General features: G+C 38.3%; 1 pseudogene; it reads right to left on the bottom strand.

The window, feature by feature from the left end:
* LOC149203485 (uncharacterized) overlaps positions 1 to 8,855 on the bottom strand; it is a 36,337-nt pseudogene extending 27,482 nt beyond the window's left edge.
* Positions 8,856 to 14,552: the final 5,697 nt, after the last annotated feature.

Below are 14,552 nucleotides of genomic sequence, written 5' to 3'. Positions count from 1 at the left end.
ATTTCCTCTCCTAATCCTCGGGCACTTAGAGCTCTGTTGCCCATTCCAAGTGCCCCATGATGAAGATACTCTCTTATAATATTAGGGGGTTGGGGGATCACTCCAAGAAATTAGATCTTCGCGAGATGATTCGCTTTCTTAGTCCTACTATCATATTGATACAAGAAACATTATCCTCTATTGCTCGCACTATTTCTTACTTCCTGAAGATTTTCCCTGCATGGCATTTCACTGGGGTGGATGCCTCCGACCACTCTAGGGGCTTATTGGCCATGTGGGACCCACGGAAGGCAGTCTTTCATGCTCATAGTCTCTTTGCTAGTATTTTACTATTGGGTCATATCCATGGCTATATTTTTCATTTCCATCTACTCAATTTGTATGCCCCATATAAGAATTGCTCTATTTTTTGGGATCGTATACAAAGCTGCAACATTCTCAACATTGGTGGGCTTATAATGGCAAGGGATTTCAACGCCACCTTGCTGGAAGGGGAGAGATGGGGTGTCCATTCTCGGCCTGACCTTCTTGTTGATAGATTGTTTGGTCTTCTTAATGATCATCATATGATGGATATATCGGTTCCAATTTCTTCAACCTAGAGTAACCGCAAAGTAGGGGATGAATGCATTGGTAAGTGGCTTGACAAATTTGTCTATAAGGAGCAACTGGCTAATCAGTTGGGGAATCTCAGATCTTGGATTCATAGGACCTATCTCTCAAATCACATGCCTATTATGCTATAATGGAGAATGGAGGATCAACAAAATCGAATTCCCTTTAAGTTCAATCGTACTTGGTTGGAGGATGAGGAGTACAGCATGCTTGCTAGAATGACGTGGAATGATGTATAATCCCCACAAGTGGATTCCACGATGGGATATATGATGGAAAAAATTAAACTTATCAAAGAGAAGACCAAGGTTTGGGAACAAAACAGGAAGAAATAGATGTACAGGGATCTGGAACAGATCACTAAGGAGATTGATAGATTTGGAAAAGTGATGGAGAAGTGACACCGTCGCAAGGAGACTGGGAATATATCAGCCTCTTAAAGGACAGAAGGAACAAGATCCTCCACATTCAGGAGGTTACATGGAAACTGAAGAGCTGGGAAATCTAGTTGCAGGAGGGAGATCACAACACCAAATATTTCCATAAATTTGCAAATCACAGAAAGAAGACAAATTCTATTTGGCATATTGAGGACATGAATGGGGATTTGATATACACTTCGGATGGAATATGTGCTGAGGTTGTCCTATACTTTATGAACTTATATAAACATCGGGATGGGGTGTGTTTTGAAGACCAAATGTGGGTATTGGAGTGATACCCTCTGATGTTTGATGCAGAGGCAAATGAGGATCTCTTTTGTCCTGCCAGCCTGGAGGAGGTCTTGGAGGTCCTCAAATCTTTCGCTAGAGACAAGTGCTTGGGACCTAACAGATGGATGGTCGAGTTCTTCCTACATTTCTTTGATATCATGGGATAGCACATACTAGATATTGTGGAGGAATCCAGGACTTTGGGTATGATCTCGGGAGCCATAAACTCTACCTTTTTGGCACTTATTCCCAAATCGTCTAATCCCAAAAATTTTGGTGATTTTCGACCAATATCTCTATGTAATATCCTATATAAGACGATCTCTAAGTTGATAGTGGATCAGATTATTTTTTTTTTTTTGTCCTCACACATTTCTGGAGAACAATTTGGATTTTTGAGTGACAGGCTTATACATGATGCTATCTATTCGGCTTAGGAAGCTATACATACCATACATACTCAGAAAAAAGAGCCTTGGTCATGAAGATTGATCTCCACAAGGCATATGAATGTGTGGATTGTTCCTATATTTTCTTTTTGTTACATAAGGTTGGGTTACAAACTCATAATGTTGCATGGATAATGGCATGTATCTCGGAAAATTTTGTTGTCCTGATCAATGGATTGCCCTCTACATTTTTTTGTGAAAAAAGGGGCCTCAGGCAAGGATGCTTGCTCTCACCTCTCATTTTCATTTTGGCTTTGGATGGCCTTAGTTTAAAGATCAAGGAGGCAAAAGAAATGGGTTGTTTCCAAGGTATCAAGATCACTGGGAAGGTATGCATTACTCATCTATTTTTTGTTGATGACATCCTGACATTTGGCATTATTTCCAGATCCCAGTGGTGTTCCCTTCATTGGATTCTGGGCAGATTTGGTGATGCTTCAGGATTGATTACAAATGGAAGTAAGTCCACTTTATATTTTTCTAATGGGGACATACAGGACACCGAATATATTGCAGCACTATTTGATGTACAAAAGGCTCCAATTCGGATGGGCTTCACTTACCTTGGCTTCCGACTCAAGCCCAATTGTTATTGCCTAGAGGATTGGATGTGGCTGGTGGACAAATATAAAAATAAATTGTGCTCCTGGACAAATTGTTTCCTCTCATTGGGAGGAAGATATATCCGCACTCTCACTATCTTATAACAACTAGCTGTCTACTGGGCACATTTGTATCAAATCCCAGTTTCCATATAAAACTGGATCTGTTCTATTTCTGCACAATTCCTCTGGGATGGGAAAAGCTCACGATTTAAATACCACCTTTGCAAATGGGAGCTCTGATGATTCTAAAGGATTGGGGGGAATGGGGCTTACTGGACCAGCGCATATTTGGGAAGGCATTACTTATCAAATCTATGTGGCGTGCTATTTGGGGATGTGGGATTTGGCAAGAGATATTTAAACATAAATACTTGAGTGGTCATGAATCAGAACACGTTTACAGAGACATCAATAATCATCTGTCTAGAGGATCATTGGTCTGGAGATCGTTTAATAAAATCTAGGAATGTTGGCGCAATGGGATGGTCTATAGTTTTGGGAATGGGCACAAAATCATGATAGGCTCAGATCCGGTGATGGGAGTTACCACTGGAAATACTTTGGGAGAGTAGACTCTATCCATGATTCATCATGGAGGTTATTTCTACCTTTCACAAATTATACACAGGTGGGAGTCGGGATGCCCGGTTTGGAAAAATGTTGTGGATTTACATCTGGTGGGTAGCTGCGCCATGGAATGGAGTACATACATCAATTTATTGAACAACACAGGGCCTTGTTTTGACCACGAGGGTGACATTTTAAGATTGTTCGGGAGGCTGTGAAAAGGGGCTCCTATTGTGGCCGATACATATAGGTGGTTAATGACTCTATCTGAAACCCCTTTGGAAAGATCGTGGTTTGCCATGATTTGGAAATGGAAGATCCCCACAAAGATTATCCTATTTTCCTGGCTGGTTTGGAGAAACAAGATTCTCCCTTGGGATAATCTACAAAAAAGAGGACATATGGGGCCGAGTATATCTATACTTTGCATGGAAGACTCTGAGACATCCATTCATTTGCTCTTCTGGTGTTCTTTCACTATCTGCATATGGAAGTTTTTTGCTGATGTTTTTAAGTTCACTTTCTGGAGGATTAGCAACTTTGAAGAGTTCATGATTGAATGGATGAAGGGTCAGCACGAACAATGAACCCTCCCACCTATTCAACATCTGGGAAATATGGAGAGCTCGAAACAGGTTCATATTTGAGGGACGTAAAGTTGAATACTCCTAGTTAATACACAAGGTTCTAACTTGGATGAAGGCCACCTCCACAGATACTGTAAAGTCTTACGACCGATCCTACAGGATGAAGCTGTGGAATGTACTCCCCCTGCTGGCTTCTTTGATGGTGCTTCCCAATTGGGAATCTGTGGGTGTGGTGTAGTGCTCCGCATTGACTGGACTACTGAATATCACTTGTGGTGGCATGGAGGCTCTAGATCCAACACCAAGGTGGAGGCTATGGATTTATGGGGATTACTCTGGTTCACTACACAAAAAAACATTAACTCTCTAAATATATACGGGGATTCAAAGGCATTGATCGATGACATCATGGGGACTTCTGATTTCTGCCCACCCCTCCTCCTGGGGTGGCTCAGGAGGATCAAGCACATCCTGAGCTTGCTTCTCACATACACCATCACGCATATATATAGGGAAGGTAACACAAAGGCTGATAGCCTCTCCAAGGCCGGCCTGAGCTGCGATTTTGGTAAAATACAGTACAGATATCTGGTTGAAAACATGATCCTGGAGGAGGGTTGGCTTTGCTTGCCTTGAGCACCACGTCTCCCCACATGCGGGTCTTTATATCGCCACAGTTTTTTCTGATGCTTTCTATCTTTTTTACAATATGTTGCAAATTTTGTTTTTCCATAGTACTCAAATTATGCTTCGACTTTGTGCTTAATTTTGGACAATATCTAAGTTTTTATTATCTGATTGGATAGTCTGGTATAATTTTTGATGATACTTTGGACCTTACTTATGCAAGGCATATTTGACTGGATGGGTGAAGCTATGAACTACGTATATGTACTGTTTTTATTTATAATAGAAGCAACATTTTTTTCTTATGAAAAAGAACAAAAACAAATCTGATGTGACCCATGTACTCTTGGCTCATTATTTTTAGCATTGAGTAATAACATGTCCAAACTGACAACCAATCCATGAGAAATAAATGCCAATAAAATAAATTACAAAAAATAAAAAATAAAAAAATTTAAAATTACCCTTTATTAATTTTTTTTAATTAAATTAATAAAAAATCAACAAATACTCAAAACATAATATATACCTAAGGAAAAATAATGATATTTTCAAAAATATATAATTTCAACCAACAAACAAAATAAAATATCGAACAATTACATTTCAATTAATTACGTATAAAATTAAACAATATTTTATAAATTTTATATAATTAAATTTAAACTTAAAAATTTTTAATGAAAATTGGAATGTTTTATATCATCAAAAAAAATAAATCTAAGAAAATCTCAAAGATGAATCGAGTTTTATTTTGACATTGAATTAGTATATGGTTAAACCAGGGATTTTGAACGATTCGTTTAAACTTAAATTTTCACAAATTTGAATAGAGATGATGGTTGGAATACTAGTAGAAGTTGGGTCCGTGTCCTGTCCTCCTAGTTTTTTAGGCTTCTTTTTGGGATTTATTTTGTTTGTTTGTTTATCTATGTAGGTATTGGCATCCTTTTTATATTATTTGTTGTTGATTTATTCTTCATTAAAGTTTATTTTGTTGATCCCTCGTGTTTTTTTATGTATTTTATCATCCTATTCGTTCTTAACTCCCTTTAGTATTTATGTTATTTGTTTAATGGGCCTGAACCCCATATTTTATTGTTGACCCCATTTTATTTATTGATTATTTTTCTTTATATATATATATATATATATATATATATATATATATTTTCTTCGGCTCAGGAAGCTATACATACCATCCATACTCAGAAAAAAGAGGCCTTGGTCATGAAGATTGATCTCCACAAGGCATATGACTGTGTGGACTGGTCCTATATTCGCCTTTTGTTACATAAGATTGGGTTACAAACTCATAATGTTGCATGGATAATGGCATGTATCACTTCGGCAAATTTTGTTGTCCTGATCAATGGATTGCCCTCTACATTTTTTTTGTGAAAAAAGGGGCCTTAGGTAAGGATGCTCGCTCTCACCTCTCATTTTCATTCTGGCTTTGGATGGCCTCAGCTTAAAGATCAAGGAGGAAAAAGAAATGGGTTGTTTCCAGGGTATCAAGATCACTGGGAAGGTATGCATTACTCATCTATTTTTTGTTGATGACATCCTAACTTTTGGAATTATTTCCAGATCCCAGTGGTGTTCCCTTCATCAGATTCTGGGTAGATTTGGTGATGCTTCAGGATTGATTACAAATGGAAGTAAGTCCACTTTATATTTTTCTAATGGGGACATGCATGAAATTGAATATATTGCGGCATTATTTGATGTACAAAAGGCTCCAATTCAGATGGGCTTCACTTACCTTGGCTTCCGACTCAAGCCCAATTGTTATTGCTCGGAGGATTGGATGTGGTTGGTGGAAAAATATAAAAAGAAACTGTTCTCTTGGACAAATCGCTTCCTCTCATTGGGAGGTAGATATATCCTCGCTCTCATTGTCTTACAACAATTGGCTGTCTACTCGGCACATTTGTATCAAATCTCGGTTTCCATACAAAACTGGATCCGTTCTATTTCTGCACAATTCCTCTGGGCTAGGAATAGCTCGCGATTTAAATACCACCTTTGCAAATGGGAACTCTGATGATTCCAAAGGACTGGGGGGGATGGGGCTTACTGGACCAGCGCATATTTGGGAAGGCACTACTTATCAAATCTCTGTGGCGTGCTATTTGGGGATGTGGGATTTGGCAGGAGATATTTAAACATAAATACTTGAGAGGTCGTGAACCAGAACAAGTTTACAGAGACATCAATAGTCGTCTATCTAGAGGATTGTTGATTTGGAGATCGTTCCATAAAATCTAGGAATGTTGCACAATGGGATGGTCTGGAGTTTTGGGAATAGGAACGAAATCATGATAGGCTCAGATCCAGTGATGGGAGTTACCACTTGAAATACTTTGGGAGAGAATACTCTATCCATGATTCATTGTGGAGGTTATTTCTACTTTTCACAAATTATACACAAGTGGCAGTCGGGATGCACGGTTTGGAAAATGTTGTGGATTTACATCTGGTGGGCAGCTGTGCCACTGAATGGAGTACATACATCAATTTATTGAACATTACAGGGCCTTTTTTTGATAGCAGAGGTGACAGTTTAAGATGGTTTGGGAGGCTTTCAAAAGGGTCTCCTATTGTGGCCGATACATATAGGTGGTTAATGACTCTATCTGAAAGCCCTTTGGAAAGGTCATGGTTTGTTAGAATTTGGAAATGGAAGATCCCCACAAAGATTATCCTATTTTCCTCGCTGGTTTGGATAAAAAAGATTCTCCCTTGGGATAATTTGCGAAAAAGAGGACATATGGGGCCGAGTATATGTATACTTTGCATGGAAGACTCTGAGACAACCATTCATTTGTTCTTCTTGTGTTCTTTCACTATCCGCATCTGGAATTTTTTCGCTGATGTTTTTAAGTTCACTTTTTGGAGGATTGGCAACTTTGAAGAGTTCATGATTGAATGGATGAAGGGTCAATAGGAACAATGGACCCTCCCACCTATTCATCATCTGGGAAATATGGAGAGCTCGAAACGGGTTCATATTTGAGGGATGTAAAGCTGAATACTCCTGGTTAATACGCAAGGTTCTAACTTGGATGAAGGCCACCTCCATGGATTCTGTAAAGTCTTACGATCAACCGTACAGGATTAAGCTTGTGGAATGTACTCCCCCTATTGGCTTCTTTGATGGTGCTACCCAATTGGGAATCTGCAGGTGTGGTGTAGTGCTCCACATTGACTGGACTACTGAATATCACTTGTGGTGGCATGGAGGCTCTGGATCCAACACCAAGGCAGAGGCTATGGCTTTATGGGGGTTACTCTGGTTTTCTACACAAAAAACATTTACTCTCTAAATATATATGGGGATTCAAAGGCATCGATCGACGACATCATGGGGACTTATGATTTTTGCCCACCCCTACTCCTGGGGTGGATCAGGAGGATCAAGCACATCCTGAGCTTGCTTCTCACATACACAATCACGCATATATATATATATAGCGAAGGTAACACAAAGGCTGATAGCCTCTCCAAGGCTGACCTGAGCTGTGATTCTGGTAAAATACAATACATATATCTGGTTGAAAACATGATCCTGGAGGAGGGTTGGCTTTGCTTGCCTTGAGCACCACGTCTCCCCACGCGCGAGCCTCTATATCGTCATAGCTTTTTCTGATGCTTTCTATCTTTTTTACAATATGTTGCAAATTTTGTTTTTCCATATTACTCAAATTATGCTTCGACTTTGTGCTTAATTTCATACAATATCTAAGTTTTTATTATCTGATTGGATAGTCTGGTTTAATTTTTTATGATACTCTGGAACTTACTTATCCAAGACATATTTGACTGGATGGATGAAGCTATGAACCACGTATATGTACTATTTTTATTTATAATAGAAGTAACATTTTTTTCTTATGGAAAAATAAAAACAAATCTGATGTGACCCATGTACTTTTGGCTCATTATTTTTAGCATTGAACAATAACATGTCCAAACTGACAACCAATCCATAAGAAATAAATGCCAATTAAATAAATTAAAAAAAAAAAAAAAAATTAAATTACCCTTTATTTTTTTCTAAGTAAGCTTAAATCTATTAGTATAACATATGGTATAGAGAGTTCTAGGCATCAGAGTGCCGCCATATAGTCAACAAGATATCAAAAATTGAGCTGCCCACAAGGGGAAACCGGCCCGAGAAGTGTTTGAAAGCTGCCTCGCAAGAGGAAACCAGCCTTGAGTTAATAACAGTAAGCCAAAAAATTGAGCCGCCCACCAGGGGAAACCGACTCGTACATAGATTAAGAACTATTTTAACTACAAAGAACAACTTAGACACGCTTAGATACACAGGTGACAAAACTAGCAAAATGCTCAAAAGACTAGACATGATGGCGAGAAAAAGCAGAGGCGCTAGAGTCCATAGTCACCTGAGGGCGATTCCTCTTCAATTTTGCACCACCATCCTTCCTTTTCATCATGATTTGGATCGGAAGCCCTTTGAGGAGTGTCATCCACCTCTTCACGCTTGCCTGCGGTAGTCCCGGTGTTCTGGAGTTGGCCAGAGTTGCTTTCATCAGGATTTGGATCGGGAACCCTCTGAGGAGCATCATCCACTGCTTCACGCTCGCCTGCATTCGTCCCGGTTTTCTGGAGTAGGCCTGAGCTGCTTTCATTAGCAAGGCGAGAGGGACTATAATCTACGGGCATAGGAATAGGCGGAGCAGAAGGGGAGGCCTGCGGGCTGATAGGGGGCATAAAAGACGGTGGAGAGGCGACGAAAGCAGGCTGAGGTTCAATGTAATGGTGCAAGGCGAAGGTGACATTTCGTGGGGAGGGAGGGAGGCGACGAGCTTGGCCCCTTCCAAGAGTACGATGGGAAGCACTTTCGCTGGGACTGCGAGAGGGGGACAAGCTAGAGGAAGGGGAAGGGGAGGGAATAGGCCTGGCGCCTCCCCTGCGGCATCTCATACGGTGCCTCAACTTTGGCATTGTAACACTGAAGTCGTGAGAGCCGGCGTAAATGAGAGGGGGTCCCAACAGGGGGAGGTGGGAGCGAAAGTCGAACATAGCAGGGAGGAGCTGAGCACAGAACGGGCTGTGCAAGTGATGACATCTAGGGATGAAGCTAATGCAGGAGGCCAGCGGGCAGCGCTTTCCAACCGTGGTGTGAAGGCTGTGCACTTCAGCATCCGACGAATAGCGAGAACCTACCGGCAAGAGTTGTCTCGACATGGAGACCGGCAGAGCACCACAATGCCAAAACCAAGCGGCTGAATTCTCGACTGAGGACGGGGTCACAAGGGGCGGAGGTTTCATGTTGAAACTCTTGGTGTCTCGGCCTCCCCACCGAATTGAATGTCGCGTAGGGTGACGACCCATCAACTTAATTGTTCTAGAGGTGAGTGCCTGCCTTCTGCCAGCAAACCAATGGGCTTGCCATGCACCCGTCTGCCGGATCGTAACCTCCATCACATCAATGTCCACTCGCATCCGGGGTAAGATTACCCTTTATTAAATTATTTATATATATATATATATATATATATATATATATATATATATAATATTTAATTTAATTAATAAAAATCAACAAATACTCAATACATAATATATACCTAAGGAAAAATAATGATCTTTTCAAAATATAATTTCAACCCACAAACAAAAACAAATATGGAACAATTACGTTTCAATTAATTACGTATAAAATTAAACAATATTTTATAAATTTTATATAATTAAATTTAAACTTAAATTTTTTTAATGAAAATCGAAATGTTTTATATCATTAAAAAAAAATCAAAAAAATATCAAAGATGAATCAAGTTTATTTTGACATTAAATTAGTATATGGTTAAACAAGGGATTTTGAACGATTCGTTTAAACTTAAATTTTCACAAATTTGAATAAAGATGATGGTTGGAATATTAGTAGAAGTTGGGTACCTGCCTTGTCCTCCTAGTTTTTTAGGCTTCTTTTTGGGATTTATTTTGTTTGTTTGTTTATCTATGTAGGTATTGACATCCTTGTTATAGTATTTGTTGTTGATTTATTATTCATTAGAGTTTATTTTCTTGATCTTTGGTGTTTTTTTATGTATTTTATCATCTTATTCGTTCTTAACTCCTTTTAGTATTTTTGTTATTTGTTTAATGGGCCTGAGCCCCATATTTTATTGTTGAACCCGTTTTATTTATTGATTATTTTTCTTTATATATATATATATATATATTTCTTTTGACTTGTGTATATTTGTTTTATTTTTCCATTAATTATTTTATTTATTAAATGACCTTGTCTCGATCAAGGTCTTCACTAGTTTTTATAATTTTTGACTTCACTCCTTTAAACTTTGATATATATATATATATATATATCTATATATATATATATATATATATAGATAGATATATATATATATATATTATTTCTCAAAAACTAGTTGTTTAATATAGCGGTTATTTATTAATATTTGTTTTTAATAAATTAATAAACTAATATCTCAATTTAAATATTATTTTTCAAAAATTAGCCGTTTAATATTAATATTTTTAATAAATTAATGAAATAATGTCATTATTTAAATATTTTTTTCAAAAACTAGCCGTTTAATTGTTTTTAATATATTAATAAATTAATATTATAATTTAAATATTATTGTTCAAATATAGCCATTACTTGAAATTATGTCTCTACATTGCTCTTTATTTAAGCCTTTGCCATGGTTTGTCTCTTCATCTGGTTTTAATGATGAACCACATTTGTTGGTTCGAAAGGCGTCGGGCAAAAAATTTTCTTATGTGATCTCTACCAAAAACTTTGCTTAATTGATCAAAATCATTAAAACTTCTTTTATATAACCAAATTTCTACAACTCAAAATATTTAATACTTCTATCTCGTAATTGAAAATGGTATCACATGTTTGCACATGGGAACATTGGAGAGCCGAGATGTATGTGGAAAGTGTGCTCTTTGTTCTTTGCATGTCACTCAAATTGCTTATTATCCTTCTCGCGTAGGGTATAATACATTCGTTTTATGTGTTGACTCTCTATTACTTGGTTATTACGAAAAATTGGATATTGACGAAAAATTTAAAAATATTTTGTAGAGTTAATATTGCAAATGAAATGAAATATACTTATTTTAATATTTTAATTTTATTTTTTAAAATTTTGATTGGTTGATGCAATATTCTTATTCGAATTATTTTTCTGCCATCATCATGGACAGATTAAAATGTGTGTATGGCTTTGCACAGACAAGGGAGTGGGTCTGTGCAGGTGGATAGGGCCGCATTTAAACAGAGCAATTTGGGCAGCAGTGAGAGCAGCGAACAGTGAGCAGTATGAGCAGTGAACAGTGAGCAGAGCAATTTGGGCAGCAGTAAGAGCAGCAAGCAGCAAACAGTGAGCAGTGTGAAAGCAGGGAGTTTTTACGCAGCGGAAGTATTGAGTAGCAAGCAAGCAACAACAAATGCATTCAAACATGACAAAGGAACTAGAAATTTCAGAACATGTGGAGACAAATGATTTAGGACAAGTGAAAATTGCATCATCCGCCAAAGCTGGGAAGTGGGTTTGGGTCAATGCCAAACAATATCGGGGCATTTTAAAACGAAGAATAGCTCGTCTAAAATGGGACCAAACAAGGAAGAAACTCCCTCGCAAAAAGCACCCAAACAAGTCTCCTCCACAAGCACGTGGCAACAAGAAGCCCAAAGGAAAAAGCATTGATGATTTTGCCTTATATAGTCCCACATCCACACCTCTCAGCTGGTCATCTGATCTTTATGTGAAAGAATTGTTAAATGCAAAACAAAGGTTGGAGGTTTTAGAAGCTAAAGGGCAGGAAAGAGATCATAAAATTCATATAATAATGGCTGAGAACAAGGCGTTAGCAGAAAACAATAAAATTTTAGAAGAACAAGTGGCATTGCTACAGGAAGCTCTCCTGATAGGGAAGACAGAATGGCAACGCATGAAGGCGGATGTGCAAAATGTAAAGAAATCTATAGTGGAAAGTACAGAGGTGGTGAATGTGAAATCATCCCAGGATAAAGGGAAAATGATTGTCCAAATAAACAACCATGAAGAGAACGCAAGAGAAGAAATGAAAGAAGATTCCACCAAAGTTTCCAAAACTTGGGCTCAAGTTATTAGTAATTCTGCTAATAAGGTTGACAACATGCAAGATAGTGAAGGCAAGGAAAGACAAAATAGGGCAGCAAACATAATTATTAAAGGGGTGAAAGACTATGGAAAAAATGAATGTACTCTTGACCTTGCAAGAGACTTCTTGAAAGACAAGTTGCTATGGCAAGGACAAATATACCAAGCATGGAGGGTGGGTAAGTTTAACAGGGAGAGAGCCAGGCCCATAAAAGTCATTATGCCTAGCTCACGTGATAAATATATTATTCTAAGCAAGAAGCATCTCTTGAGGGGTTCTCGTTTTTTCCTAGAAGAAGATTTAACTGTAAAACAACAGGAGGAAAGAAGAGAGGAAATTTTAAAGGTTAGGGTAGCAAGAGATGAAGGAAAGAGAGCATGGATTTATAAAGGCAAAGCTGTGATAGCGTAATTTGGACCTCCTTCCAAAACAGAGCAGCAAGATGGTAATAAAGAAGAGGCAACAAACTCTTCAACAAGAAATCAGAAAGCAAGGTCAGCACGGGAAAACAAGGACAAAGACTCAAATGTGAGTCTTGCACGTCAAAATAAATAGCAATCAAGTCATACCTAGGTTTCCTTGAGATTAGTTTGTTGGAACTGCAGAGGTTACCCATGGAGACGAGGACCTGGGTTAGGGCCTATTGCGGAAAATAGAGACATAATTTGCCTCATAGAAACACATGAGCATGAAGGGTGCAAGACACCTTTGTTTGAAGGATACTGGAAGATGGCAGTGTGGAACAAGGCAGCAGGGAATGGCAAAGGGCACGGGGGTATCATGGTTTTAGTAAGGGAGAAAGAAGGTCGTCTCATTCAGTTAGAAAAAGAAGACTCAAATAAGCAATTCATTTGGTTCAAAATATCAGAAAATGGAAACCACATCAGAATTGCAGCATGCTATTTTGCGCCACAGGTCTCAAAAATCTACAAAGGTAGAGGGCTTGACCACAAAGATCCATTTGCAGCTTTAAAAGTGGATATTGCAACATATTCTCAGCTAGGTGAAGTCCTTATAGTGGGTGATTTTAATGCTAGGACTACAAGTGAGCAAGCTAACATTCTTTGTTGTAAAGATGATTGTGACCCTATTTGGCTTACAGAAGAAAGTAATAATCAGTGGGAAAGAATTTCAGAGGACAAGGGTTACAATCTCTTTGGTGAACAATTGCTTACTCTATGTGGGGCCTTTGATTTAGTCATTTGTAATGGCTTGACTAGATGGGAAAAGTCTGGTAATTTCACTCGCAATACTTACAATGGAGCAAGTGTGGTAGATTATGTAATTTGCTCACATGGTTTGTGTGAGAAAATGGACGAAGTTCTGGTTGGAGATCAGCTGTGGGATTTGAAATCAGATCACAAGCCAATTTATTTATGTTTCTCTTGGATTGGAAAGAAACAATTAGAGTCAAAAATTCAGCATGTCTAACAAAATCTCCCACAGGGCAGAATTCTTTTGACCCCAGAAAATTGTAATACCTTCAAAATGACATTAGAGAGGCTCTTTGAGAAGGAGAAAATTACAATTCACAGCCTTCATAGTCATGAATTAACACATTTAATTCAATGCGCACTTGCAAAGTGCAAAAGAACAAAAATTAAGAAGTCTGAAACAAATTGCTTTCCGGTTAATGCTTGGTTTGACGAGGAATGCAAAAAGGCAAGGAGAATCTGGAAAGAGTCAAGCAAGGATAACATAAAGCTCAAATCTTACAAGCATTTATTAAGCAAGAAAAAGGCTGATTTCATGGTTTCAAGGAGGGAAGAACTAATCTTCCTTGGGAAAAATAATCCCAAATTATTTTGGAAGGAGCTCCAACCGAAAAAGATACAAATTGGAAATAATATTACAGCTTCTAAATGGTTTGACTATGCAAGACAACTCTATGAGCAGGTTCCCAAGGTTGACCCTCCCCCCTTGGTCAACACGGATACTAAACTCTTCACGGTACAAGAGGTAGAGATGGGTATCAAGAAGTTGGGTGTTGGAAAAGCAAAAGACTTAGCTGAACTCCAAGCAGAATATCTAAAGTGGGGCTCAAAGATCCTTGCACCTCACATTACCAAAATCTTCAACAACATCATACAACAAGGGCTCCCCACAGATTGGACAACTAGTCTGGCAATACCTCTTTTCAAGAGCGGTGACATCAATAATCCCTCAAATTATAGGACCATCATGATAAACCCTTTGTTTGCAAAGCTATTTGGAAGCATGCTAGAAAAC

Source organism: Pinus tabuliformis, chromosome 2_1 (assembly GCF_031772625.1).
Source record: "Pinus tabuliformis cultivar Carrire ecotype Pingquan chromosome 2_1, CPIR1, whole genome shotgun sequence".
In the NCBI taxonomy this organism is placed as follows: domain Eukaryota; kingdom Viridiplantae; phylum Streptophyta; class Pinopsida; order Pinales; family Pinaceae; genus Pinus; species Pinus tabuliformis.
The sequence above is the reverse complement of the archived record's forward strand: the minus strand, read 5'-3'. Positions and strand labels throughout refer to the sequence as shown.